Raw genomic sequence first — 24,970 nt, forward strand, 5'->3', positions numbered from 1 at the left:
TTATCTTTGACTTTATGTAAACGATTTAATGTTCAGCTGATCTACTTCCTTCAGTGACTTTAATCACAACCCTGTTCATATTTTCCAAGCACAGAAGTCCTAGTGTTTCCAGGTTTTCTTTCATCCTTGACCACACAACGTCTTTGAGATACGGCAAGCTAAACTGCGTGGACAAACTGCATTTTCATGAGATAACCTATCCAGGGTCACGTGTTCTCTCATCAGCCAGCAGATTTGCCCCCAGAATGTTTGGCCAGCAGTTGAGAAAAGAGAAAAAGAAACTTAATATTTTTAAGCCCACTGGTCTCAAGCGCCTCTCCGGCTCCACCTCTCCCTATAGTCTTCAATCTAGGCCAGTTCAGACCTTTATCCTACGCTTCAGCTGTAAAGCCCACGAGGACAAGGCCTGTCTGGTTCACTACTTATCCCCTGCAGGACGCTACAAATTTCAGCCTCAGAATACACAGCAGTAGCTCTAAAACTTTTTGTTCAGGTTCACCATAAAAGCACATACGTGCACATGTAACTGAAGGGAACGGTTTCGTGAAATAAACTTTGACCACAATGACTCTGGATATTTTCCGTTCTATCATTCTATTCTTTTTAGTAGGTCATTAGCTGCGAAGTTGATTTCTTAAGTTCCCTGTTTCAAACACAATATGCCACAGAGTTGAGGTGAGTTCTCTTGGCATTGTATCACCTAGTACCCTATAAAGGAAGACCCCTGTGATCATTTTCCATTGGAGCCAAGTTCTAGGTAAAGGCCTATCAGTCTGGCACATAGCTGAGTGAATAAAACACTTGTGGCTTTGTGTTGGCTGAATCTGTTCTCGCTGTGGAAATGTATAGTTCAATCATGGTTTTTAAAATTAAACTTTCATTTCATCAAGACCACTAATAACTTCAAAGAGAAATCTCACATAAATCTTCCAAGCAAATAATAAATATGTAAATAGGGTTCTAATTAATGTGGTATTTGTTCAATACTTAAAAAAAATTTTTTTTAATGTTTTATTTTTGAGAGAGAGAGAGAGACAGGGGAGGGGCAGAGAAAGAGGGAGACACAGAATCCAAAGCAGGCTCCAGGCTCTGAGCTGTCAGCACAGAGCCAGACGCAGGGCTGAAAGTTATGAACCACGAGATCATGGCCTGAGCCGAAGTCAGCCACTTAACCAACTGAGCCACCCAGGCGCCCTCTGGCCCCTTTCCATTTTCTAATGAAAGTCCTACTTTGATTCCAGTTGCTTTCTATGAATTCAGAGAAAAGAAATAGGAATGGACAGTTGTGGAGTGGCTGTTAGGTGTCAGATATTATACCACAGATGGTCCTATAAATCATCTTATTCAAGCAATGGTGTTAAGAATGAGAGCATTGAGGTCTGAGAGACTAGGGAACTTGCCCGTTTGCATAGCTAGTAAATAAATATTAGCTATTGGATTCACACATGGTTTTCTGATCTAAACCCCACACTTTAACCCTGAACTGTATTTGCATTTTAAAACGAATACCTGCCCGCTAAAACAAGTTAGTTGGAAATGTTACACATCAAACATCTACTCGGTCCTTTGTGGGATGGCTCTTTTTGAAGATGTTTCATCATCTTTTTTATGATTCATTGTCAGCAAATTCTTCTTCAATACCTCATATTGAAGCTGAAATGCATTTCTCATTCTTTAGGATGGCTAACGGAGGGGTTAATAATGGTGACCATATTCTCCTGTTGTGCATTCTGTGTGTACTCTTCCTGTACCCCATTTTATATTTCTTAACACTTTGATGGAGTCTGAAGGACACCAAAAATCTCAGCTAAACTTAAAATTCTTTATTGCAGACTGTCACTTACCTGGGTATTCAACACTATCTGGAAAAAAAGTCAATGGACTGTTTATATTTGAATGCAGATATTTGGTATACCATAATCATAGTCTTTGATCTTTTTCTGTGTTGAGGTCAACTTGTGTCTAGTGCTGCTAAGCCCACTGTCTTGGTAGTGTTTCAAAACAAAACAAAAACAAAACAGTTCTCCCTGACCTTGAGCCGTACTGCCTGTAAAGTGTTTATTGGCAAGCAATCAAAAAGAGCAGCCGACCTTTACATAGCACTTACTAGGTGCAGGAGACCCTGCCTCGGGCCTTACATGCACTATGCCACTGAATCCTCACAACTCTGTAATCCTCATTTTGACAAAGGAGGACACGGAGAGGTTAAGTAGCTTGCCCAGGATCACACTACCAAGGAAAGTGGTAAAGCCAAGTTCCTGAACCAGATAGCCTTGATTGATGACTGAACTCCCAACCACATCAGGCCCTTTTGCACAAGAGGAACACATGTGGAAACAAACAAACAAACAAACGAAACAAACAAAACCTAGAAAACTCAAGGATTTAACTGGCAGAACTCAGAACGGAGGCATGAAGACAAGAATGGCCGTGGCTTGCGGCGTGGGGAAAAAAACAGCAATGACCTAATAGAAGAATGAGGTTGGGTAATTTTTAGTAGAATCGTATCTACTTCTGTCCATTTCTTTCTCTTTCTGGTTTTCCTTAATAAAACAAAATGCAGGGCCCCTGGATGGCTCAGTCGGTTGAGTGACCCACTCTTGATTTTGGCTCAGGTCATGATCTCATGGGTTTGTGTGATCTAGCCCTGTGTTGGGCTCTGCACTGCCAGCACAGACCGTGCTTGGGATTCTCACTCTTTCTCCCTCTCTCTCTCTCTCTGCCCCTCCCCGGCTCGTCCTCGCTCTCTCTCTCAAAATAAACTTTAAAAAAAAAAAAAAAAAAGCAAACACCTACTTGTAAGCTCATATAGCACCCAGATATGTGTAAAACAGAAACACCAATGTATGCAGCTAAGGTGAAAATACAACTTTTGGTTACTGAGGTCTTCCTCCTGGTGTACAATTGGCCTTACGTTTTATAATTCGATCATCCTCCTCACCTGAATTTGAATCAGCTGTTTGAATTGTGTTAACAGTTACCCCTTATTTATATTTTTAAACAAACTGAGAAGATAGGAAATTTTTTGTTTTGTAACGCTTATTTATTTTGACAGAGAAAGAGAGCACACGGGCGTGTGAGCAGGAGAGGGGCAGAGAGAGAACAAGAGAGAATCCCAAGCAGGCCCTGCACCGCCAACACAGACCCGGGGCTCAGTCCCACAAACCATGAGATCGTGACATGAGCCGAACTCAAGAGTCGGTCGCTTAACCAACTGAGCCATCCAAGGGCCCCTAGTTACTCCTTACTTTAACTGAATGAGAGAATTTCCCCCCTTTCTCCAACCTTACTATTGAATTCTGGCATTCTATAACAAATATATGACAAAGATGTCACAGTGTAGCAGGTCCAAACTAATTAATGGACATGTTCCAGAACATCATTGTAGATGAGCTATTTGGAACCCGGAATTTATTTTCCCATGGAAATAGTGGTTAAGTTCCCACTGGGTCTACAAAAGTTCCCTTACCCAGGAATGTAGCAGAAACGAACACTGTAATCTTCGTGTTGACCTTTGCTTGTTATTCTGAGGGCTCTATGGACTTCTCTTCTTACTACAATGTTTTAGCTAACCACCACTTTAGGGACAGTTTTTCATTTGAAATTATAGCAAAGGTTGACCATCACTTATAATTCTACTCAAATCCAATCATTAATACTGCTTTTGGGTATTTCTTTTTACTAATCATTACCTAAACCGTAACTTCAGTTAGAGAGTTGTTTTCCTTAGTGTAAGGTTAGTAGTCCATGGAACGGCCCTAGAAGGCAGACAGCCTAGGCTCTGTTACATTCTTCTGCCTACAGCACGATAAGGCAGTGAAACGGCACCAGGGACACGTCTTGCCCCTGCTGCTGCCAGTGACCATCAGGTTCCCGGAGGATATCTTTTGGCCCTTGTGGGGATTAAATAAAACAACTTTTCTTGGTTTCTGGTTTGGCATCAGGTAGTAATTTCCAGGGCTCCGTGCCCCTGGGTTAGGTGTTTAGAACTTGGAGATTACCTGATCATGTGTGTTTTGACTACAGGTGAATCTGTATTACAGAAATTTCATACTCCGATAATCTACAACTATGGTGTCGATGTCTGCCAAATATGCCGGCCTCAGAAACATTGTCTTGTAGGACACGGTAACCACAATAAAACCAAATCTTTGTTTTAGATAGAAACATTACCAACAAATGTTTCCAAAACAGCAATGCTTCAAGTGAAAAAAAACTGTGTTTATGGCCATCCTAATAGCGTGGCTCTGAAAACTCAGGCTCTGTACACACACCGCACACCCCACTCCTGTCTTTTCACCTCCTTGGGAGTTTTTACACTGGCTACGGACTCTTGATACGAATTTAGAGTCTGCTTGTTTTTTTTTTTTTTTTAACGTTTATTTATTTTTGAGACAGGGAGAGACAGAGCACGAACGGGGGAGGGGCAGAGAGAGAGGGAGACACAGAATCGGAAACAGGCTCCAGGCTCCGAGCCATCAGCCCAGAGCCCACGCGGGGCGGACCGCGAGATTGTGACCTGAGCTGAAGTCGGACGCTTAACCTACTGAGCCACCTACGCGCCCCTTTAGAGTCCGCTTTTAGAAATGTTAGGAAAAACATTTGTATGATTAGGGAAGGTTTATATCCATAGCCCTATCCCTCCAAAAAAATCCCATGTGTAATTTATATAACCATGTCTGCTGTCACTGTCTTTTTAAACATTTAATGATTCTGTCAGCAAACATTTGCCAATAAAGTCATGGCTTTATTGCTTAAAGATGTCTAATATATTAAGTATGCAAAACTCTTCCACTTGAAATCCACACAATCTATGAATGAGACCTTTAAAGGATATACAGGTGGTATTTTCTTCACTTCACTATAATGTTCACAATAAGGTGGTTAATTTTTACAAAATTACAATCATTAATACCAAAATACAGATCAATTAAAGATTCCAATAGTAAAAATATTAAGGCAAACATTCCCTACTTCACCTACAGGCCAAACTGTGAAATTAAGGCTTCCGAAATTAACAGAATAAATAAAAGACACTATTGCTCCACGTATCACATAAGGTAAACCTGGCATTCATGGATGCACTGTCATCCGTTAACTAGATCTTTATGAAATAGCATAACTTGACAACCACAGGTGGCATTTCCAATTATGCTAGTACTTTACAACATATACTGTTAGTTTTCAGGATCAAGAGGAAGTCTCTCAATCACAGTGCTATTTCAATTGGCAACTATATCTTTTTGCATTCTTTAACACAATGGAGAGACTTAGTTACCAGCTCACGAAGGTGAGCTAGGCCACTTGTCACTGATGAAGAGGGCTCCAACTGCTGGCTACTCAACATTTGGTTTTGGCACAGAGCACATGGCAGGAATTTAGCATTTCCAGATCCAGAACATAGAGCTGTGGCAGGCACCTCGGAAATTCTAGAGGAGAATTTGAAATCTTTTTAGTAAGTTTTAGGGCCAAGAAGTGATCCCAACAGTATTTAAGTAAAGAAAGGAAAAAGAAGAGGAGGAGGAGGAGGAGAAGGAGGAGAGAAAAGAAGGAAAAATAACTGTTTGGAGCTCTTGGGGGTATTAAATGAGAGCACATACATAAAGTGTCCAACAAGGTTACCAAAATGCACTAGGTGCTCAATAATGTTAGACAGATTTGAATATTGGGAATTTTATTGAGCAAAAATAGGGTTATTTAAGATTAATTATGTCAGTAGTTTTGTTAGCACCTTTAGCATCTAGGAACTGGGGAGACATAGCACCTAAAAGGAATTCAATTATCACCTGAAATACTGGCCAATTAAATTCACCAATATTGCAAAATGTAGTGAGATTTCTTTCTTGGTTAAGCTGTAATTCCCCAGGTCTGGGTTATTTAGCTCAGCTGGTGGATAAACATCATGGATTATAGCCATGTACAAGTCAAGCTTTATAAAGAGAAAGACACTGAGATGCTAAGATTATGCACCATATCCCATATCCCTATCACACAAATAAGTTTGGGTGTCACAAGAGGGATTGCATAAAAGGGTGCAGTCAGCTTAAAGCGAACACATCTTAATTTCTTGAAAATGTAAAGCATACCTATAAGGTCACATCATATATAGGAACAAGTTCAAAAACCCGTTTTTTGAGTCCACTAGAGTTCCACGTTAAGAGAAGTAATTTCCTTGTTATGACCAATGTGTTTGCTCTCCAAATGTTTTTTAAAAAGTTGTACATAGAACACAACTTCACAATTGAGGTTTCCAAGATGATAAGAATCTGTTAACTTTACACCTTAATTATTTCAGATTTTTCTACTACAGAGAAAAATAAAAGGCCACAAAAAGAAAACCCAAAGTATTCAGGTACTGTATTCAAATTTAGAGGACAAAGATGGGGTCAACATGAAAATAATAATTATCTGATACATGCATTATCTGAACTCACTTTAACCTTATGGGAATTTCTTCTAAATTTGGCATCTCAAAAAAATAAACATTTTTAAGTGGAGTCATCAGTCATTTCTAAATGCATTGCAATACATTTTAAATGAGAGAAATTAAATATTCTGTTGATTCAAGGCACTAACATCACAAATCCATTCCCACTTGGTTGGCCAACGTATGTCAGAAAAATAACCTTTAGTACAGGATTCAGTTCATCATTCCCTGTAGAACATATAAATAGTTCCTCTGATAATTTTTCTGGTATTCTTCTCTTTCTTCGCAAAAATAGGAAAATATCTCTGTAACTTATTCTCCTCCAGTAAGAGTCCATGGGAATTGTTGAAAGTGGGCGGTACCCTTCTCGGATCTCGGTGCTACCTCAGCTTTGGGTAACTTTGATCCCATTTATCTACTAAGCTGTGCTCATTTAAAAAAAGTAGGTCTGTGACAACCACTGCAATATATTAAAAGTGATTTATACAGCTGGCAGCACACTGGAAGTTAAGAACTAACAACATATCAACTCTAACAAAAACACACATTTTTCCACTCTGTGACACAGAAAGTGGACAGCAACATGTGCGATGCACCAAAGATCTAACCCCTAAAGAATCTAATTAGAAAATCAAATATCTGGGTAGAATAAGCCCATTTCCTCAATAAGCAATTTTAAAGAGAATCTAAAGCTGTCTTTTCAAGTCTATTTCCAGTTTTATAGTAACCTTTCTTCATGGGTAGACCATAACAGAATGAGGATTATTCTCAGAAATGTGCTCAGTTATACTTAAATTGTATTTAACCTCTCAGTGATCTCTGCCTTTATTGGCACTGTGAAAAATAAACAGCTGTATCATGCCTTTCTGGACAGTCAGGTTTTATTTACATAGCTTTGAGACAAGGAGACAAAAGACATCCCTTAACAATTGTCTTTTGGCAATCTCAGTTTTGAGTGGAATATAGAATATAAATTTTTATATAGAAAGCGACTTGCAAATATGCATGTAAAAACATATCCATAGACCAATATAAGATACAGTGGCTATGAAGTCTCTTGAAGTACAAATTTATAAACTGACCACCAGACACAGAACTTGGATCCGCAACGGAGAAGCAGCATTATTACCCTGAAAAAAAAATTAAAATGCCACTGCCACCAACCTGGAAAAAAATCACATAGGAAACAGAAAACAATAATCACCGGAAAACCTGTGTCTTGTAAAGATTTCTTTCCATCAGAAGATGCAGAAACATTTTCCCCCGAGGTGCGAATGAAAACGTTTCTCAAGCACCCCCAGTTTCTTCCCTGCTTTCTCCCCCAGACGCCAGTGTAGACGGCCGGTATGGACTTTTTTCCAGAGATGAGAAGTCGAAATTTGCACTTTATCGGGAGCGGGTGCACTTTTCCCCCTGGCCCCCCTTTCCTCTGCCTCCAAGATGGTAGGAAAGTTGTCGTTTCGGAGGGCAGAGGAGCGGCTCTCTGGTGTTATGTCCTCGCAGTGCCTGTAGTGGTGCTGTAGGAGGCTGCTGCCTCTTCTTGTGCAGCCCCGGCAGCCCTGCCTTCTTGGCTGGAGAGTATATTCAGGGATTTCCCCTTAATAATCACCGACCCTGGGAGCACTTTTTAGTTTCCAAAATAAAAATATGATCCTCACCCCTCTTGCTTGACAGGGAAAGGCTCTCGCCGGAGCCCAGGGGGGAGCAGTAGCAGCGGCAGCCGAGCTTCCTAGTCCATTGCCAGCGCCTCTCACTCTGATCTGTCAGCCCGGCCGAGGGAAAAGGGGGGAAGGAGAAAAAAAAAAAGCAGCTGAAAGGTAAGCAGAGGCGGCCCCAGGCCCGGCCCACATCCCCGGGCTCCCGTAGGGCGGCGGGCAGGGCCGCGCAGGCAGGGCGGGCGGCGAGCGCGCTTACGTGAGGCCGGGGATCCGCCGGCCCGCGTCAGGCCCCGGGCAGAGAATGAAAGGGTGAGAGGGGCCGGCGCCGGGGTGGCGGGGGCTGGGGGCCGCAGGGCCTGGGGGCGCCCACGGGCGGCGGCGGCGGCGGCGGCAGGCGGGCGGGGGGTCCAGCCGGGCCCCGAGCCGGCCGAGCGGCGCGGCCTGCGCGGGCCCGGGTGGGGGTGTGGGCCGGGGCGGGGGGTTGGGGGGGAGCCGGCTAGGCCTCGGGCCGGCGGGCCCCGCGGCGGCCGCGCCCTGCCCCGGCACCCCGGGCCTCCGCGCGCCCCTTCGGCTCCCCCGGGGCCTCCGGGCGGGACGGCGGCGCTGCGGGGCCCGATCGTGCGCCGGCCGGGAGGCTCCCCCGCGGGGCGGCAGGCCCGGGTTGCCGGGACAGGGGCGTCAGGGCCTAGGAGTGGGGAATGGGCACCCGCCCGGCCCTTCCCCCTGGTCTCTCGCCGACGCCCCCCCACCCTCGATTCCGGTAATAGTTGAATTTATTTATTCCCCTCTGCGCTCTGGGCGGCCAGGCCGGGGCGGGGCGGGCGGCCTGGCGGGCGTGGGGTGGGGTGGAGGGGCGGCGAGGAGTCAGGTGCAGCCGCGGCCCGGAAAGTTTCCTTTTAGGCCCGAATTGGGGGTTGCCCTCCTTTCGGGGAGCCCTGGTCCTAGCGCCCGCGACCCCCGAGGGCGTGGAGGAGAGCACTCGGCTATTTTGCAACTCTTTGCCAGTTCCTGTCCATTGAAGGTACTCCGCCCCTGCACCCCTCGCCCGCGCCCCACCCCACTCCCCCGCGAGCCCTTCCCGGGCTGCAAACTCCTGCCGGTTCCCCAGGAGCCCCCAGGCTGGGGAGAGGGCCCTCTCTGCCCGTTTGGAAAAGTTTTCCAGGGAATTTTCTCAGCTTATTAGTTAGTGACTGGGCTTTTGGTGTGGGAACGGAGGAGGTAAATTCAGGTGGGATTTCTCCTGGGCTGGCTCTCCTAATCGCCTTTTTAGCCTTTGCTCCAGAAACCGGGGGTGTTCATTTCAGATTAAGCACGCCCCCTCCTTTCCTCTCGGACTCCTCCGGGTCTCAAGCCCCCCTTTCCTGGACGGTCCCCGCACAGGGAAAGACGAAGGGAGCGGTGAGGAGATTGTCATTAGCGGGGGTTGGATTTCTGGAGCAGCCCCCAGACGTGGGAGTTTCCTGTCCTATTTGGTCAGCGTCTGGTATATCAGACACACGAACGGAACCCGAGGGGGGAGACCCTGGTTGTCAGAACGCTTGGAAGCATTAAAAATTAGGAGGAGGGAGAGAAGGTGGGCAGGGCAGCTTCTGAAACCAGGTCTACAGTTTAAGGATGAGTGGCTTATTTATTGTGACAATAACTACTTGGATTGATGTGATATTATGTCCGACCCTAGACATCGAAAAATGGGGATTTTTAAGGAAACTTGTTATTGCCACAACTCAGAAGGGTCTGTGGAAGAGCCCTCAGGGAACTGAACGTAGCTGACACAGTGTGGTTTTGGTATTTTTTTTTTCCCCTATGTTTAAACGGGTTCAATTTTAGTTTTATTTTGGTGCCACGAGCTTTGCAAGTTGCAAAAACAAACAAACAAACAAACAAAAAGTAAAAAACTTAAATTTCCAGATCTCGATTTCCTGGTTTTCAGGGATGGGATGTTTCCTGTGGCTACACTTAACCACCTTCTGGTTGTCGTCTAGTATGGAAGTGGAAGTGTTAAATGTCCCCTGCCCCCACTACCAGCCCCTGGTGTGGGCAAAAGTTTGCAAGTTATTTTTCCTCTTTCGTTTTTTGTTTTTTTTTTTCCCCCTTCTTTTTTTAGCGGACCCAGGCCATTATGTTGTGTGTCTGTGTGTGTGTCCTGCCCGGTATCAGGCTGTCGTTCATGGGCAGAGGTGTTCCACATTCTGACCACACAGACCCCCCCCCCCCCCCCCCCAGCACTGTTACCTAGTCAGAAGCTGGCACTTGAGCAGAGCTATGGATCACCCATGACTTGGTCTGACTCCTGTCGGGCGTGGAAGTGACACTCCTCCTATGATTCTTCTGTGTCTTTCTTTTCCTTTTGTCTGCCTAAAATAAAACTCCTGTTTCTCCACAATGATAGATATCCAGCCATTTAGCATTTTACTTAAGGAAAGCTTGATGTTTGAGGCATGGATTTCATACAAAAATGCAAATTACGTTTAATGGTGGTTCAACTTTATCGATTAATTGAAATTGCTTATTGACTTGGACGTTTTCATGTACTTGTGTACTCAGAATTGTTACTTCTATTATAGCTTGCCCTTATTTTTAGAGCATGTTGGATGGAAGAAATCGTTCAGTGAGTCTCTTTTCCTAGAACATTTTAGGATTAAAAAAAAAAATCTTTGCCCCATAATTTGCTAGCTTTAAGGTATATTATCGACTTCACTTTCCCAAGCTTTCAAAAACTGTATGTACAAATCCCAGAGTTTTCTGCTTTTTCCCACCCTGTCCCAAACCTACAGAAATTTCTTAATCTAATTGTGTCATGGGCTACTTTATTCTTGAAGGAGTGGAAGATTTGACACTTTTAAAAGTTGTATTTTATTTGAAACTAATAAGAGTTTCAGGGCAAATATTGAGTTAATTTTAGATTGCTAAGGTAATTAATATATGTTTCACTATTAAATATTTAGTTTCAAAAGTAGGTGTTTATTGTAACTTGTAAGTGAAATAATCGCATCTTATTTCTTCTGAAAGATTGTATAAGGAAATTTGTGTAGGCCCCCACCCCAGCTATTTTCCTCAGTAAATCATATTACTGCTATTTTAGAGAAATGAGATTGTAGTTTATATGGATTTTAAAATTTCAAAGTCAGAGCGTTCAAACATGTCCTGTCAAAAAAAGTGCTGATCCATTCATTCTTACCAGAGATGTTCCCTAAGGGTTAGCCGCTCTCACTGTCCAGGTTTGGAACAGTAGTTCTGGGTAATGAGAGGTCATTTATATCTGAATACAGTTAGCAATAGTCTCAGACTTGTAACACCTCATTTCTCCCCCCACACACCTGGGAACTTGTAAACAATAGATGAATGGGTGAGTCTGGGCTGGAAGCAGCAAATTGTCCCCAAAGCAGATACTCTGCTGCTTTGACAATGGAGTCACATTTAAGTCCATTTAACTTATGCTAATACGACTCTGCTTTGCAAAACAAACAGCAATGGAATCTCCTTCCCACTCCATCAGGTACGGGTCTGTCCCAGAGTCCTCCCTGTGATGGCTAGTTTTAGACAATGCTTCTGGCTTTTTGAGACACTTTCAGAGATAACTAGTGACTAAAGCTTCAAGTTAAAACCTTAGGCCTCTGTTCTTTTTCACCTTGCACTTATTACGCCAGGCTACTTGGTTCTGATTCTTTCCCAGAATGTGATTTGTTTTTGAACAGCTTTTCGGTTAAATTTTAGTTATAGTGTGGTATCCTGCAGTCAGGCACATTTCGACTGGGCTTTGGGTTCTGATCCCAGCTCTTCCACTGGGAGCATTACTTAATGTTTAGTTTCTTTATCTGTAAAACGGAAATAGAACATTTTTTGGCGTAAGGATTAGATGAGATGGCCTATGTGCTTGGCTCTTGGTAGGTGCTCATTAACTATTCTCCTAACCCACCTTAACCTTTTTTTTTTTTTTTAAACCATCTAAATACCATTTCTTCTATTTGTTTGCTTTTTTTCTGACTACAAGTTATTCTAGCTCATATTCACCCCACTCGGCCCTGTCTATCACACTCAGAGGTATAACCACTGTTAACATTTTTGGTTGTGTTTTCTCTCCTTGTGTGATTGGATGTGCACGCAGCTCAATCTTAGGATCTTGCATTTAAGTGTTGTGTAGTTTCGTGTTGGTTAAGTGTTTGGGTTCTGACCTCAGACCGGCCTGGAGTCTCACGTGACTTGGACCAATTGACTTAATTTCATTAAGTCTCGGTTTCTTTTTTTAAAAAAATTTTTTTTTTTCAACGTTTTTTATTTATTTTTGGGACAGAGAGAGACAGAGCATGAACAGGGGAGGGGCAGAGAGAGAGGGAGACACAGAATCGGAAACAGGCTCCAGGCTCCGAGCCATCAGCCCAGAGCCTGACGCGGGGCTTGAACTCACGGACCGCGAGATCGTGACCTGGCTGAAGTCGGACGCTTAACCGACTACGCCACCCAGGCGCCCCAAGTCTCGGTTTCTTCATCTGTGAAAAGGGGTGATAATAATACCTTTATCATAGGGTTGCCGTGACAGTTAAATGAGGAGTTGCGCATAGTTTTTAAAATGGTGCGTGACTTTTATATAACGTTTTCCTCTAAAGATTCTTCGTATTATGGATGTGTTTTCAATGTCAAGAAGCTCTTGGCTCTGTATGTGTTACTAATACTAAGAATTTAATACTGATACTGTATTTGAGTACAGATAGAATATTATAATTGCCTTCGTGGGGCAAATACCTTTTTGTGCCACTGAAAAGTTAGCAGGATTTTCATAGAAGTTTCAGCAGCTTGATGGTGGTCTAGCCGTTGGATTCTGTGAGTTGGCAGATGTAAAGGACTGGTAAGTACTCCAGTGGGCATCGAAAGAGGGTTTACTTCCAGCTGCTCCCTTGAAAGCCTTGTAGTTATCTGCCTGCTTGTGTGTGTGTGTGTGTGTGTGTGTGTGTGTGTGTGGGCTGCAGAGCTTTGAGGAAGTCTGTGACTTTGGTGGGCTCACCTTAGGAGGGTGGGATGTTTACCTGGGGTGATGGTGGAAGTTGCCAGAACCAGTGCTGTTTCATTCATTTACCAGATTAGTTTCCTCTTGGTCACTGTGGCCTTGTAATACTGCAACACATTCTCTGCCCTTGAGGAGTTTTTAGTCTAGGGGTGGGGGGGGGGGTGGGGGGAAAGGCTGACATTTACAACATTAAATGATAAGGGATAGATTAGCCTGGAGGAAGAGAACCTATTTATTCTGGCCTAGGGGTAAGCCTCAAAGAAAAGAAGGACTTTCCAGGGTTTCTAGACTTTTAGGGTTTCTGCTCTAAGCGAATGGGAGGAGTTAGAAAGGCATTCGGAGAGGTGGGACCTGCTTGTAGGAATAAATGCCTGAGGACAAAAGAGTATTCTGTGTTGCAAATTGTAGGAGTTGTAGGAATAGGAATAAATAGTGGGAGGGGGAGAGGTCAGCCTGGTCCGGTCCTTGGGAGTTTAAGTGATGGGCTCCAGAGTTTAGATTGCTTTTACATTCGTGAGCAGACCCTGAAGGGCTTTGGCCAAAGAAATTACTGCGTTTCAGAGGATCTGAGTTGTACAAAGATTGGAGTGAAGGAGAGCAAGACTGGAATAGACCAGAGAGGAAGCTGCTAAGAAGAGATGGAAGGTTTGAACTGAGGCGTTGGGAATGACAGTGGAGATGGAGACAAGTCAGGGGACAGGCTGGTCACAGAGGTAAAGTGGTCTGCATAGGTTGGCCAGATGTCGATTTGGGGATCGTGTCATGGAGATGACAGCTAAAGCTGTAGAAGCAGAAACATTTGGCTTAGTCTGGTTCTGAAGTCTTTTGGGGGGAATCTGATGGACTCTGGATTCTTCTCCAGAAGAATGCATTTAGGTGTGTTTACGATTCGTACATGTGTTTTGAAACTAAACTTGGGATCATAACCTGTAGTCTTGGGGTAGATGTAGAGTGGAAGATAAAACGAGGGGCTGTAGAAATGTTTTGTTTTATTCACTTTATGTAAAATTTGTGACTTTATCACTGCCATTTCATAGATGAGGAAACCGATTTATAAAGTGACTTGCCTGAGGTCACGCATCTCTATTTTAACAATTTAATGGAAAATCTGGATTCTTGCCTTTTGAAAATGCTAAGATTTAGAAACCTTGGGTCTGCATTTATCTCGTTTCTTCCTCTTTTTTTTAATATCACAACAACTTGCTAGAACTGGTTTGAGTCAGCCACCTTTAGAGGAGCAAAGTCCGTCCCCGTCCCACCCTTGTGGCCCATTTAGGTGTTTCACCTTGCATCCATCCCTACAAAATAAGAATAAGAAAGTCTTGGGGAACATTGACAGTTAAGTGTGGGAGCAAGAGAAAGGAATCCACGGAGCTGCCAGAAAGGAGAGCTTTTCAAGAAAGAGAAAGTGGTCAACAGTGTGAAACACTGCAGAGGTTAAGTAAGATAGGGATGGAAAAGTGTATGTGGAATTTAGCAACAAAGAGGCCATTAGTTTCAGGTTCTTAGAACAAAAGAACTTTGAGGACTATAGCTATAACTTAGTTTTTCTTCTGGTCCTGCAATATAGGGTTTCTGTCACAATGGAGCGTGACCGTGGCTTGCATAGGGACTCAGAAGCCTTTGTTGTAAAGGTTTATTAAGTGGAACTCATCAATGCTGCAGCCAAATCAAGCACTGCTCATTGAGTTGATGTTTCGCGTCACGAGAATATCAGGATATAGTGACTCTATAGAACATAGAAAATATTTTTAACACTGGATTTTTAATGTAGATTATATGGTTTATTCTTAGTGGATTCTGTTACTCTAGCTCCAAGAAGGTGGGAGGCCCTGACTTAATGGAGAATTACACTGTACCATTCAGAAAACCACTAGCAGCTGGAGAGTGCATTTTAGCCCTGCAGATTCTAGATTAAAATGATAATACCAATAAACTACTTCTTACTGCTTCTAATAGTAGTTAAGATTAAGTGATTACTATGTGCTGGGTACCATGCTAAGTACGGTTCATGAAATACCTAATTTAATTCTCCTGAAGGACTCAGTGAGGTGCATACTATTATAGTCCTCTCTTTTACTTAGGAGAAAACTGGAACCTAATAACTTGTCCAAGGTCACACACCTAGTACTTAGCAGAACCAGGTTGGAGCACCATCTCTGACATGCGCTAGAGCCGAGGGTACTGACACCTGCCACAGAACTGTCCTTCCCTTTCTAATAAATCAGCCAAGGAATTCAACTAGCTTAAGGGCCATGTTAATTTAAATTCATAATGCAGACTCATTTGTACAGCAAAGTATTTGGCACATAATAGATGTTCAATAAGCATTTATTTGGTTTATTTTCGAGTATTTTAGTTTGAACTTTATGCTGAATATCGTTTATGTTTTGGGGTGATAGGCAATTTTTCTCACTGATCTTTCTCTTCAGATCACATCAGCGGGAAGATTTTCATTTCCGAGTCTTAATTTTACCGCGTTTCACATTGCTGTGTGCGATGTTAGTTTTTTCTTTTTTTCTTTTTTTTTTTTTTTTTAATCAGTATACTTATCTGTTTAGTATCTCACTACCTTTTTGTGCTCCATGAAGTTGAATGAAAACTTACTTCAGGGGTGCCTGGGTGGCTCAGTCGGTTGGGCGTCCGATCTCATAGCTTGTGAGTTCTCATAGCTTGTGAGTCATGATCTCATAGCTTGTGAGTTCGAGCCCCACTTCAGGCTCTGTGCTGACAGCTCAGAGCCTGGAGCCTGCTTCGGATCCTGTGTTTCCCTCTCTCTCTGCCCCTCCCCCACTCACTCTCTCTCTCAAAAGTGAATAAACATTAAAAGATTAAAAAAAAAAACAAACTTCAAAGAAAGCTTAAGGGGCATTTAGGTGACTCGGTTGGTTGAGTGTCTGACTCTTGATTTTGGCCCAGGTCCTGACCCCAGGGTCATGGGATCAGTTCAGGCCCCTCCTCAGGCTGCTTGCTGGGTGTGGAGCCTGCTTAAGATTTTCTCTCTCCCTCTGCCCCTCTCACCCACTCATGCACACGTGCTCGCTCTCTCTCTCAAAAAAAAAACCATCATAACAAAAATAATTTTAAAAAGCATAGCATGGGGAGAAAAGTTTTTTGAGCCTTGAAAGTATAGGACTCAGGGATAAGTAAATTTTTTTTTCATTGTATTAAATATGTTAAGAAAGCTAACATTCTGGGAATTAAAGTGCTCGATTTAAAAAAATTGTAAGGTATGTCTTAAGTCTAGGCTCCTAAAAGGGGCTAAACTATACAATTACAGAGAGCAATTAGGGGAATCTGCTGTGGCAGTGAAATGAACATGCTTCTGAAACATGAGACTCAAAAGAACAGTAATGACATGCAGAGTTTCCGCATGGATGTGGTACAGTGGCAGTCCCAAAGAGAATAATGTTCATATTTTGGTCAGATTGGTTTATGTGTTGCTGTGGGAAGACTGAAAGGGCCATAGGTTGCTTTGTTAAAGGCTTGTCTTTTCTCCCTGCTTAATATCTTCTTCCGCTGTATTTGAAAGAAGAAACTATGGAAAGGAAGTGTTTTCTTTTCCAGTTAAACTCAGCATTATAATATAATATCGAGGAAGATTGTTTGTTTGTTTGTTTGTTTTAAGATTTTATACCTAACCATTATTTCCCACTCTTGAATTCCAGTATGTGGATATGTTTGCTGTTTGCTGTGGAAATACTAATTCTGTGAGACTATTCTCAGTAGTGATTACATTTGCCTTTTAGTAATAAATAACGGCATATATTCTGCTCTCTAGTGTTCAGTTACTTGCATTGTGTTCTTTAAGGGAGCACAGATCCACTTACAGTCAGTCCAATTGGACAAGTTATTTTCACAGCAGAAGATAATATCTACTATTGCTGTCAATAAATTGAGTGTGGTTGGGATTTTTTTTAATCTTTTTCAAGTGATACTGATCATGTGTTAAAAAATAGAGTTTAGGTATAGTTTTTCTTCTTCATGGATTAGACAGTAATAATTTGGTTAAGACCATGTGGACTTTATACGTTTCCTCTCTTTATGTTTTACAACAAATGTTAAGGAGTGAAGGCTATGTGGACTTCACCTTTGGAGTTAGGGGTAAATAATGTCAGTTGTAGGAGGCTACATGTCAAAAATGAAAAAAAAATAGGTTTCTTTTTTTTCTGAGATCTACTTTAGTGCTTTTGTTATGATTTCTTCTTTAATTAAAAACCCATTAAGGTAGAGAAGACCAGATGAAGAGTTGTGTCCAGTTTATAGACAAAGTGATTTTGATATTAAATAGTAATTCATTCAGAAGGAAGCTAGATTTCAAAGCACAGGGCCATTCTCCTCCAACATTCTTTCCTTTTATGGTATATAAAGTGAGTCTGAAGACATTAGGGAATTGGAAATATTAAGTATGAAGATTAAATTGAGCATTTAAAAGAGGGATTTGAAATTGGTGAAGTGTTGATTGTTCAAAACATAGAATGATATAGAGTTGGTTTTTAGTGGAACTTTAAAATATTAAAAATCAAAGAAATGGGAAGAGAAATTGATCACAGGTAGATAGAAAAAAATTAAGGTTAAGTAGAAGTTGTTTCTAAGATGTTGAAATTAAACACCTTTCTGTAATGTCTTAGAGGTCCTTGGCAAGAGCTTTGGCACCTTGTGGTAAATACTGAAGAGGGCAGGTGGGTAGAAGTGAATTCTTTGAGTTAGAAAGAATCTGAATATGGGGTGCATGGGTGGCTCCGTTGGTTAAGTGTTGGCCTCTTGATTTTGCCTCGAGTTCTCTCCTGGTAGTGAGATGGAGCCCTTGTGGGGCTCTGGGCCTAGTGTGGAGCCTGCTTAGGGTGCTCACCACCACGCTGCCCCTCCCCTGCTCGTGGGCAAGCTCTCTTTCTCTCAAAAAAAAAAAAAAGAAAAAAAAAAAGGTTGACTTGGCAAAATTGAAGGCATTCTTACTTTTATTATTTTAAAATGTTTTTTGGGTGTTTTTGGTTTTTGTTTCTTTTTATTTTAGAGGCAGAGCATGCAAGTGCATGGGGGAGGGGCAGAAGGAGAGAGAGAATCTCAAGCAGGCCTCAGGCTCAGCACAGAGCCCTTTGCAGGGGAGCCAGAAGTGGGGCTGGATCCCATGACCCTGGTATCACGACCTGAGCCTAAATCTAGTGTTGGACGCTCTCAAGTGTCCTACCCTCAACCAACTGAGCCACCCAGGTATCCCAGAATAGTGTTAGACTTACAGAAAAATTACAAGGTCACTTTTTTCTTACTTTATTTGTTATTATTATTTTTTATTTATTTATTTATTTATTTATTTTTATTTTTTATTTATTTATTTTTTCAACGTTTTTTATTTATTTTTGGGACAGAGAGAGAGACAGAGCATGAACGGGGGAGGGGCAGAGAGAGAGGGAGACACAGAATCGGAAACAGGCTCCAGGCTCCGAGCCATCAGCCCAGAGCCTGACGCGGGGCTCGAACTCACGGACCGTGAGATCGTGACCTGGCTGAAGTCGGACGCTTAACCGACTGCGCCACCCAGGCGCCCCTGTTATTATTATTTTTTAAATGTTCTATCTGTTTTTGAGAGAGAGAGAGAGCGCAAGCAAGGGAAGGGCAGAGAAAGAGGGAGACACAGATTGGGAAGCAGGCTCCAGGCTCTGAGCTGTAGGCGCAGAGCCTGTGCCCGATGCGGGGCTCAAACCCACGAGCTGTGACATCATGACCTGAGCTGAAGTTGGACACTTAACCGACTGAGCCACCCAGGCGCCCCCTTTCTTACTTATTTTTTAAACATTATTTGCTGAATAGACATTGGGTGCCACTTTATTTATTTATTTTTTTTTTTAATTTTTTTTTTCAACGTTTTTTTTTATTTATTTTTGAGACAGAGAGAGACAGAGCATGAACGGGGGAGGGGCAGAGAGAGAGGGAGACACAGAATCGGAAACAGCCTCCAGGCTCCGAGCCATCAGCCCAGAGCCCGACGCGGGGCTCGAACTCACGGACTGCGAGATCATGACCTGGCTGAAGTCGGACGCTTAACCGACTGCGCCACCCAGGCGCCCCATGGGTGCCACTTTATATGATATCTATTTGATGTTACTTCATAAAAACTTTAAAGTTTCTGAATTTTTTTTAAGGTTTATTTTTGAGAGAGAGAGAGACAGCCAGCACGAGTGGGGGAGGGGCAGAGAGAGAGGGAGACAGAATCTGAAGCAGGCTCCAGGCTCTAAGCTGTCAGCACAGAGCCCTACGTGGGGCTCGAACTCATAGACTGTGAGATCATGACCTGAGCAAAAGTTGGACTTTTAACCAACTGAGCCACCCAGGCACCCCTAAAGTTTCTAAATTATACTAACTTTCTCTTGGTATATGACTGTGGCTATTAGAAATTACTGTATAGACTGTCCGAAGTGCCAGTTTAGTGATTTTAAATTACTTAATGATCCCTGGGTGAATTGTAACCTCTGTTTTAGGTAGACCACCTGGAATTAAGAATTACTGTCACAGGGGCGCCTGGGTGGCGCAGTCGGTTAAGCGTCCGACTTCAACCAGGTCACGATCTCGCGGTCCGTGAGTTCGAGCCCCGCGTCAGGCTCTGGGTTGATGGCTCGGAGCCTGGAGCCTGTTTCCGATTCTGTGTCTCCCTCTCTCTCTGCCCCTTCCCCGTTCATGCTCTGTCTCTCTCTGTCCCAAAAATAAATAAAAAACGTTGAAAAAAAAAAAATTAAAAAAAAAAAAGAATTACTGTCACAGAAGCTATTTATGTAAGCGGCACCTATTTATTGAGCACCTGTTAACTTCTGGGCACTGTGCTAGGCCCTGGGATATAATGATGAACAGCAAATGGTTTGTCCATCTGGGAACTTATTTTTTAGGAGAGAAGACAGCAGAATAGGCAGTTACAGTGGAATGTGATGATCACTGAAACAGGGAAATGCATGGAATAAATACCTCAGAGGAGCATGTACCTAACCCAGCCTTTGTGAATCTGTAGGTGGCCATGACTAAACTGGCTTCTGAAGGATTGGACTAGGTCTGGCCCCGGATGGGAGCATGAACAGGGAAGATGTCCACTGCTCTAGACAGAGGGAGCAGCTTCTTAGATTTGATGAGACTAGAGGAGCCTGGGCCGCTCAGCTGTCATGAGGGCCTCCAATTGTACATTTCCTTTTGAATGCATCTTGTCTCATAGGCGATATCATCTAAAGGCAAAAATTATGTCTTTTTTCTAAATTTAGGTTTTTATCTTAATTCCATTTAGTTAACACAGTGTTATATTAGTTAAAAATTGTGTCTTTTACTATTTTCCACAGCTTCTGAGAAAATGATGAACTTTTCACAAGTGATTAGTAAATACTTGCCATTAAAGCTAGAGTCATGTGGATTTCACATAGTGAAATGAATTGAATCAACTTTATTAACCATTTATTTTTAAATAAATACAGTTTATTTATTTTGAGAGAGAGAGAGAGAGAGAGAGAGAGAGAAAGAGAGAATCCCAAGCAGGCTCTGCACTGAGAGTGCAGAACCCAATCAATGCAGGGCTTGAACTCCCAAACCATGAGATCATGACCTGAGCCAAGGTTGGATACTTAACTGACTGAGCCACCCAGGCGCCCCAAGTTTATTAACTTTTTAAATAGCATATTGATTCTTTAAAATAAAAAATAATTGATTACAGAAGCAATGGATTTCTTACAAAAAATTGGGTAATACATTTGTTTTATGATTTTGGTTTTATTTTGATATATTTTACCGTACAGAATTTTAAAATATAAAGAGTACTGACATCTTTGTTCTCTTCAAACCAACTAGAAGTAACAAGGAGCATGAGAAACAAAAGCAACTCATTCTTTGGTAACTAACAAAACCTTATAACCAGAATAAGTGAATGAGTGCTGGTAAGTGCAGTGAAAATGGAGTCAAGGTAAGAGCATGCCGGGAGAGCGTGAACTCAGGGAAAGTGAGGATGCAGCTTTCTCCCAAATAGCTGACACACCTTGGGAGCAAAACCAATAACCTGCATATGTGGAATGGCAGAGTTGGTATGTACATTGGGCTCCCTGAATGGCCAGAGGGAGGGCTGAATTACGGACTGCAGTGATACTGTTTTTGCGAGAAGTTTAGAGTAGAGGAGAAACTGGAAGCACATATCCTTACAGCTGCTGATCTTGGTCCACTGAAGAGAAATGAAGCCTGCATTATCATCCCCTGAAAATCTATGGCCTTTGGGCCTCTGAGCTGGGGAGACAAGTTCAGCATTGAGTCAAGCTTCGAGGGAAGAGTGTTGGTGATAATCATTTCCAGAAAGAGCCCAGCAAGTGAAAATTAGGAACATAGTTCCCTATGGTGACAGGTGGTGTGTGGAGTTGGGGGTGAGATGGCTTCTCTGAAGCAGGAGTTTAAAGAGGAGACAAAGCTCAAGAAATCAATGATAAGACAACGGGAAGAGGTAAGAGTGAGCTGATAGAACAGGTTACAAAAGAGAAAATATATACGTAGTTATTATAGAAATGAAGGTCACTTTCAAAGCAGCAGATAATTCTTGTTGGGAATAATGGAGGTAAGCTTGAGAGATTTGAGCAATCCAAAATGGAAAAAGTAAAAGGGAGTGATAGATACGGAGCACGGTAAATCTAACATACCAATAATTGATAACCCCTGAAGAATAGAATCATTGAAGCAGAAAGAACTTATCAAGACGTTAAGGAAGAGTTTCCCCTAATAAAAGACTTGAAATTCTAGAATGGTTTCTAATCTTTAAATGTAAAGACTTATTATTAAGTCAAAATGGAAAAAAAAAATACACAAGGTCACTAGACAAAAAAAATATGACCCAGGAATTTTATGTCCAGGTAAGCTATCGTGTAAGCATAATATCAATTGACACATATTTCCGAACAGAAAAAGCACAGCGTAGTTCTCCTAAGTCAGCCCTGCAGGGTGCAGGGCAAGGCTGGAGAAGGGAGGTGACTGTATTATAAACTACTGAATTAATAGATGAATTGAACACTAAGTTAAAAGGATTAGTGATTACCATTAAATAAATGTAAGTGTAAATATTATAATGTTATAAACTATGGCAGTACGGAAATATAAGGGAAAAATTGGAGATTGGGTAGTTACAAAATGAAAATAGAGAAGACTACGGTATATAATATATATAACATGCAAAATATGTGTTAATCAACTGTTTAATGTTATTAGTAAGACTTCCAGTCAACAGTAGGCTATTAGTAAGTTTTTGGGAAGTCAAAAGTTATATATAGATTTTTGACTGTGTAGGGTGTTGGTGCACCTAACTCTCACATTATTCAGAGGGTCAATCATATACCAATTTCTTTTCTTAGTGTGGAGTGAAGAGATGTTATCTAAAGGACACAGACTATAAATCTTCCAGGAAAACAGACTATATAGTGAAATTTTTAATAAAAAATTAGGGCGCCTCGGTGGCTCAGTCGGTTGAGCGGCCGACTTCGGCTCAGGTCGTGATCTCGTGGTCCGTGAGTTCGAGCCCCACGTCAGGCTCTGTGCTGACAGCTCAGAGCCTGGAGCCTGTTTCCGATTCTGTGTCTCCCTCTCTCTGACCCTCCCCCGTTCATGCTCTGTCTCTCTCTGTCTCAAAAATAAATAAACGTTAAAAAAAATTAAAAAAAAAAATAAAAGCTAAAAGCAATACAAAAAAATAAAATTAGGACAAACTATTTGTCATGTAAATAAATATAAAATTATAAATTAGATACTCATTTATTAGAAGAAAATGACAGATTGGGACAAAAAAGTTATATCCATTAAGAGATGCATCTGAAAAGGGACCAGCAAGTAATATTTTAGAGATTGATTTAGTGAGTTTTTTATGTGTCATGACCATACGATCTCTTTTGTAACTACTCAGCTCTATTACGATGTGAAGGCAGCCATAGACACCATGTAAAATGAATGAACAGGACAGTGTTCCAGTAAAACTATTTACAAAAACAGGTAGTGGGCCAAATTTGTCCTTTAAGCCAGTTTGCTGACCCATGATCTAAAACTGTGCTTGAGAAAACTTAAAAGTAAAAGGTAATAGCATGATATACGGAATAGCAAACAGCACACCATGGAAACAATGAATACTTTTTCAAACATACCTATTACAGCCCAGAGAAAATATCAGTCAAATCCAAAAAGCAGAGATATATCCATATTCTCCTTATTCTTATAGAACTAAAGCAAAGGAAAGCATAAAACTCTGCCAGCTGAGACAATTAAACAACTCTTGGGCTAAAGGAAAAATTGAAAAATCAAATCCGAATCAACTAGTAATACCAATCATCAGAATTCTGTGTGTTCTTACGGAATATGGCTAAAGTCGTACTCAGCGGAAAATTCATAGATATAAGTAAATTACTAAAGAAAAGAATGATAGAGGAGAAGAATTCATCCCAAGAAGTTACAAAATAATAATAATAAAATGGAAAGAAAGCAGAAAGGAGGTATTAGCAAATATAAAAGCAGAAATTGATGTATTTAGAAAACATACTTAGAGGTATTAATAAATCTAAGAGATTTGAACCTTTCTTTTAAGATGTCGGTAACAGTTTTAAACAGATAAACCCCCATTGAGCCTAATCATGAGCAAAGGGAGAAAGCACGAGTCACCTGTGTATGAACAGACGCAGAGTAAGAGAATGCATCACGGATATTTAGGAAATTAAATGTAAGTGGTCTTATTGCTAAATTGCATGCAGGTAAGTATGAAAACCTGATCTACACAAAAAAGCACGAGGCCCAGGCATCCTTCTAAGAAACATAACTGCAGTGCTTTTTAACTTGTTCTAGTACATAGGAAAAGAGATTTTCTAAGTTATTTTTTGAAATATTATTTTGATACCAAATTCTGAAAAAGCACACAAAAACTAAACACTAGACTAGTCGCAAATTACAAAAATCCTAAAAATTCGCAAGTGTGATTTAGTGACGCATTAAAAGAATAATACGTGATGACCAAGTTGCCTTCATCCCAGGATGAAGTATCAGGAAATCAGGAAATACTAAATACATCACTAATGGGAAATACTAAGTGTCGTGTTTTTAGAAGTATAAAAGAGAAAAATGATTTTCTCTTGAGAAGCTGAAAAAGAATTTGGTAAAATTAACTATCAGTTCTGAGTTTATTTTAAAAAAGAAACAACTCTTTATTTGTTTTTTAATGTTTATTTTTGAGAGACAGAGCATGAGCAGGGGAGGGGCAGAGGAAGGAGGAGACACAGAATCTGAAGCAGGGTCCAGGCTCTGAGCTGTCAGCACAGAGCCCAACGCAGGGCTCATCATGACCTTAGCACAAGTCGGACACTCAACCGACTGAGCCACCCAGGTGCCCCTAAACAACTCTTAATAGGAATTACTTGATACTTCTTAACATGATAGGAAATATGTCTTATAAAAAGTTTGCATTATTCCTACTGTTGACGGTAAGCAATTCTCATTTAACGGGAGTAACAGTTGTTGCCATTATTATTAGCATCATTCCAGCAGTTCTAGCCAATTCAAATAGAGAAAAAAAGATGTATAAAAATTGGAAAGAAAGGGGAAATCATCAATCTACACAGATGTGATTGTTAACCTAGAATATGTCTTAAAAGTGAAGGTGGTCCATCATATCCCTCCATCCCTGCCCTCAGTCTTGTTCTATTATTTATTAAAATTTTTTTAAATGTTTATTTATTTTTGAGAGAGACAGAGACAGAATGCGAGTGGGTTAGGGGCAGAGAGAGAGGGAGACACAGAATCTGAAGCAGGCTCCAGGCTCTGAGCTGTCAGCACAGAGCCCAACACGGGGCTCGAACTCACAAGCTCTGAGATCATGACCTGAGCTGAAGTTGGCCGCTCAACCGACTG

The 24,970-nt window shown here is 41.8% G+C and overlaps 1 protein-coding gene across 9 annotated transcripts in view; it reads left to right on the plus strand.

Annotated features, from left to right (window-relative positions):
* The first annotated feature begins 8,134 nt into the window (after nucleotides 1-8,134).
* Nucleotides 8,135-24,970, plus strand: part of INO80D (INO80 complex subunit D) — a 73,849-nt gene continuing 57,013 nt past the window's right edge. For 2 of the 9 annotated variants that reach the window (XM_058707700.1, XM_058707744.1), the window contains exon 1: nucleotides 8,181-8,394. The gene's annotated coding sequence lies outside the window, so the exon portion shown is untranslated. Of the gene's footprint in view, nucleotides 8,395-8,745; nucleotides 8,846-8,953; nucleotides 9,107-24,970 lie in introns of those variants that run through there. The other 7 variants (XM_058707695.1, XM_058707737.1, XM_058707709.1 and 4 more) reach the window with 6 other exon arrangements.

This window comes from Neofelis nebulosa, chromosome 2, assembly GCF_028018385.1.
Source record: "Neofelis nebulosa isolate mNeoNeb1 chromosome 2, mNeoNeb1.pri, whole genome shotgun sequence".
NCBI classification, from domain to species: Eukaryota; Metazoa; Chordata; class Mammalia; order Carnivora; family Felidae; genus Neofelis; species Neofelis nebulosa.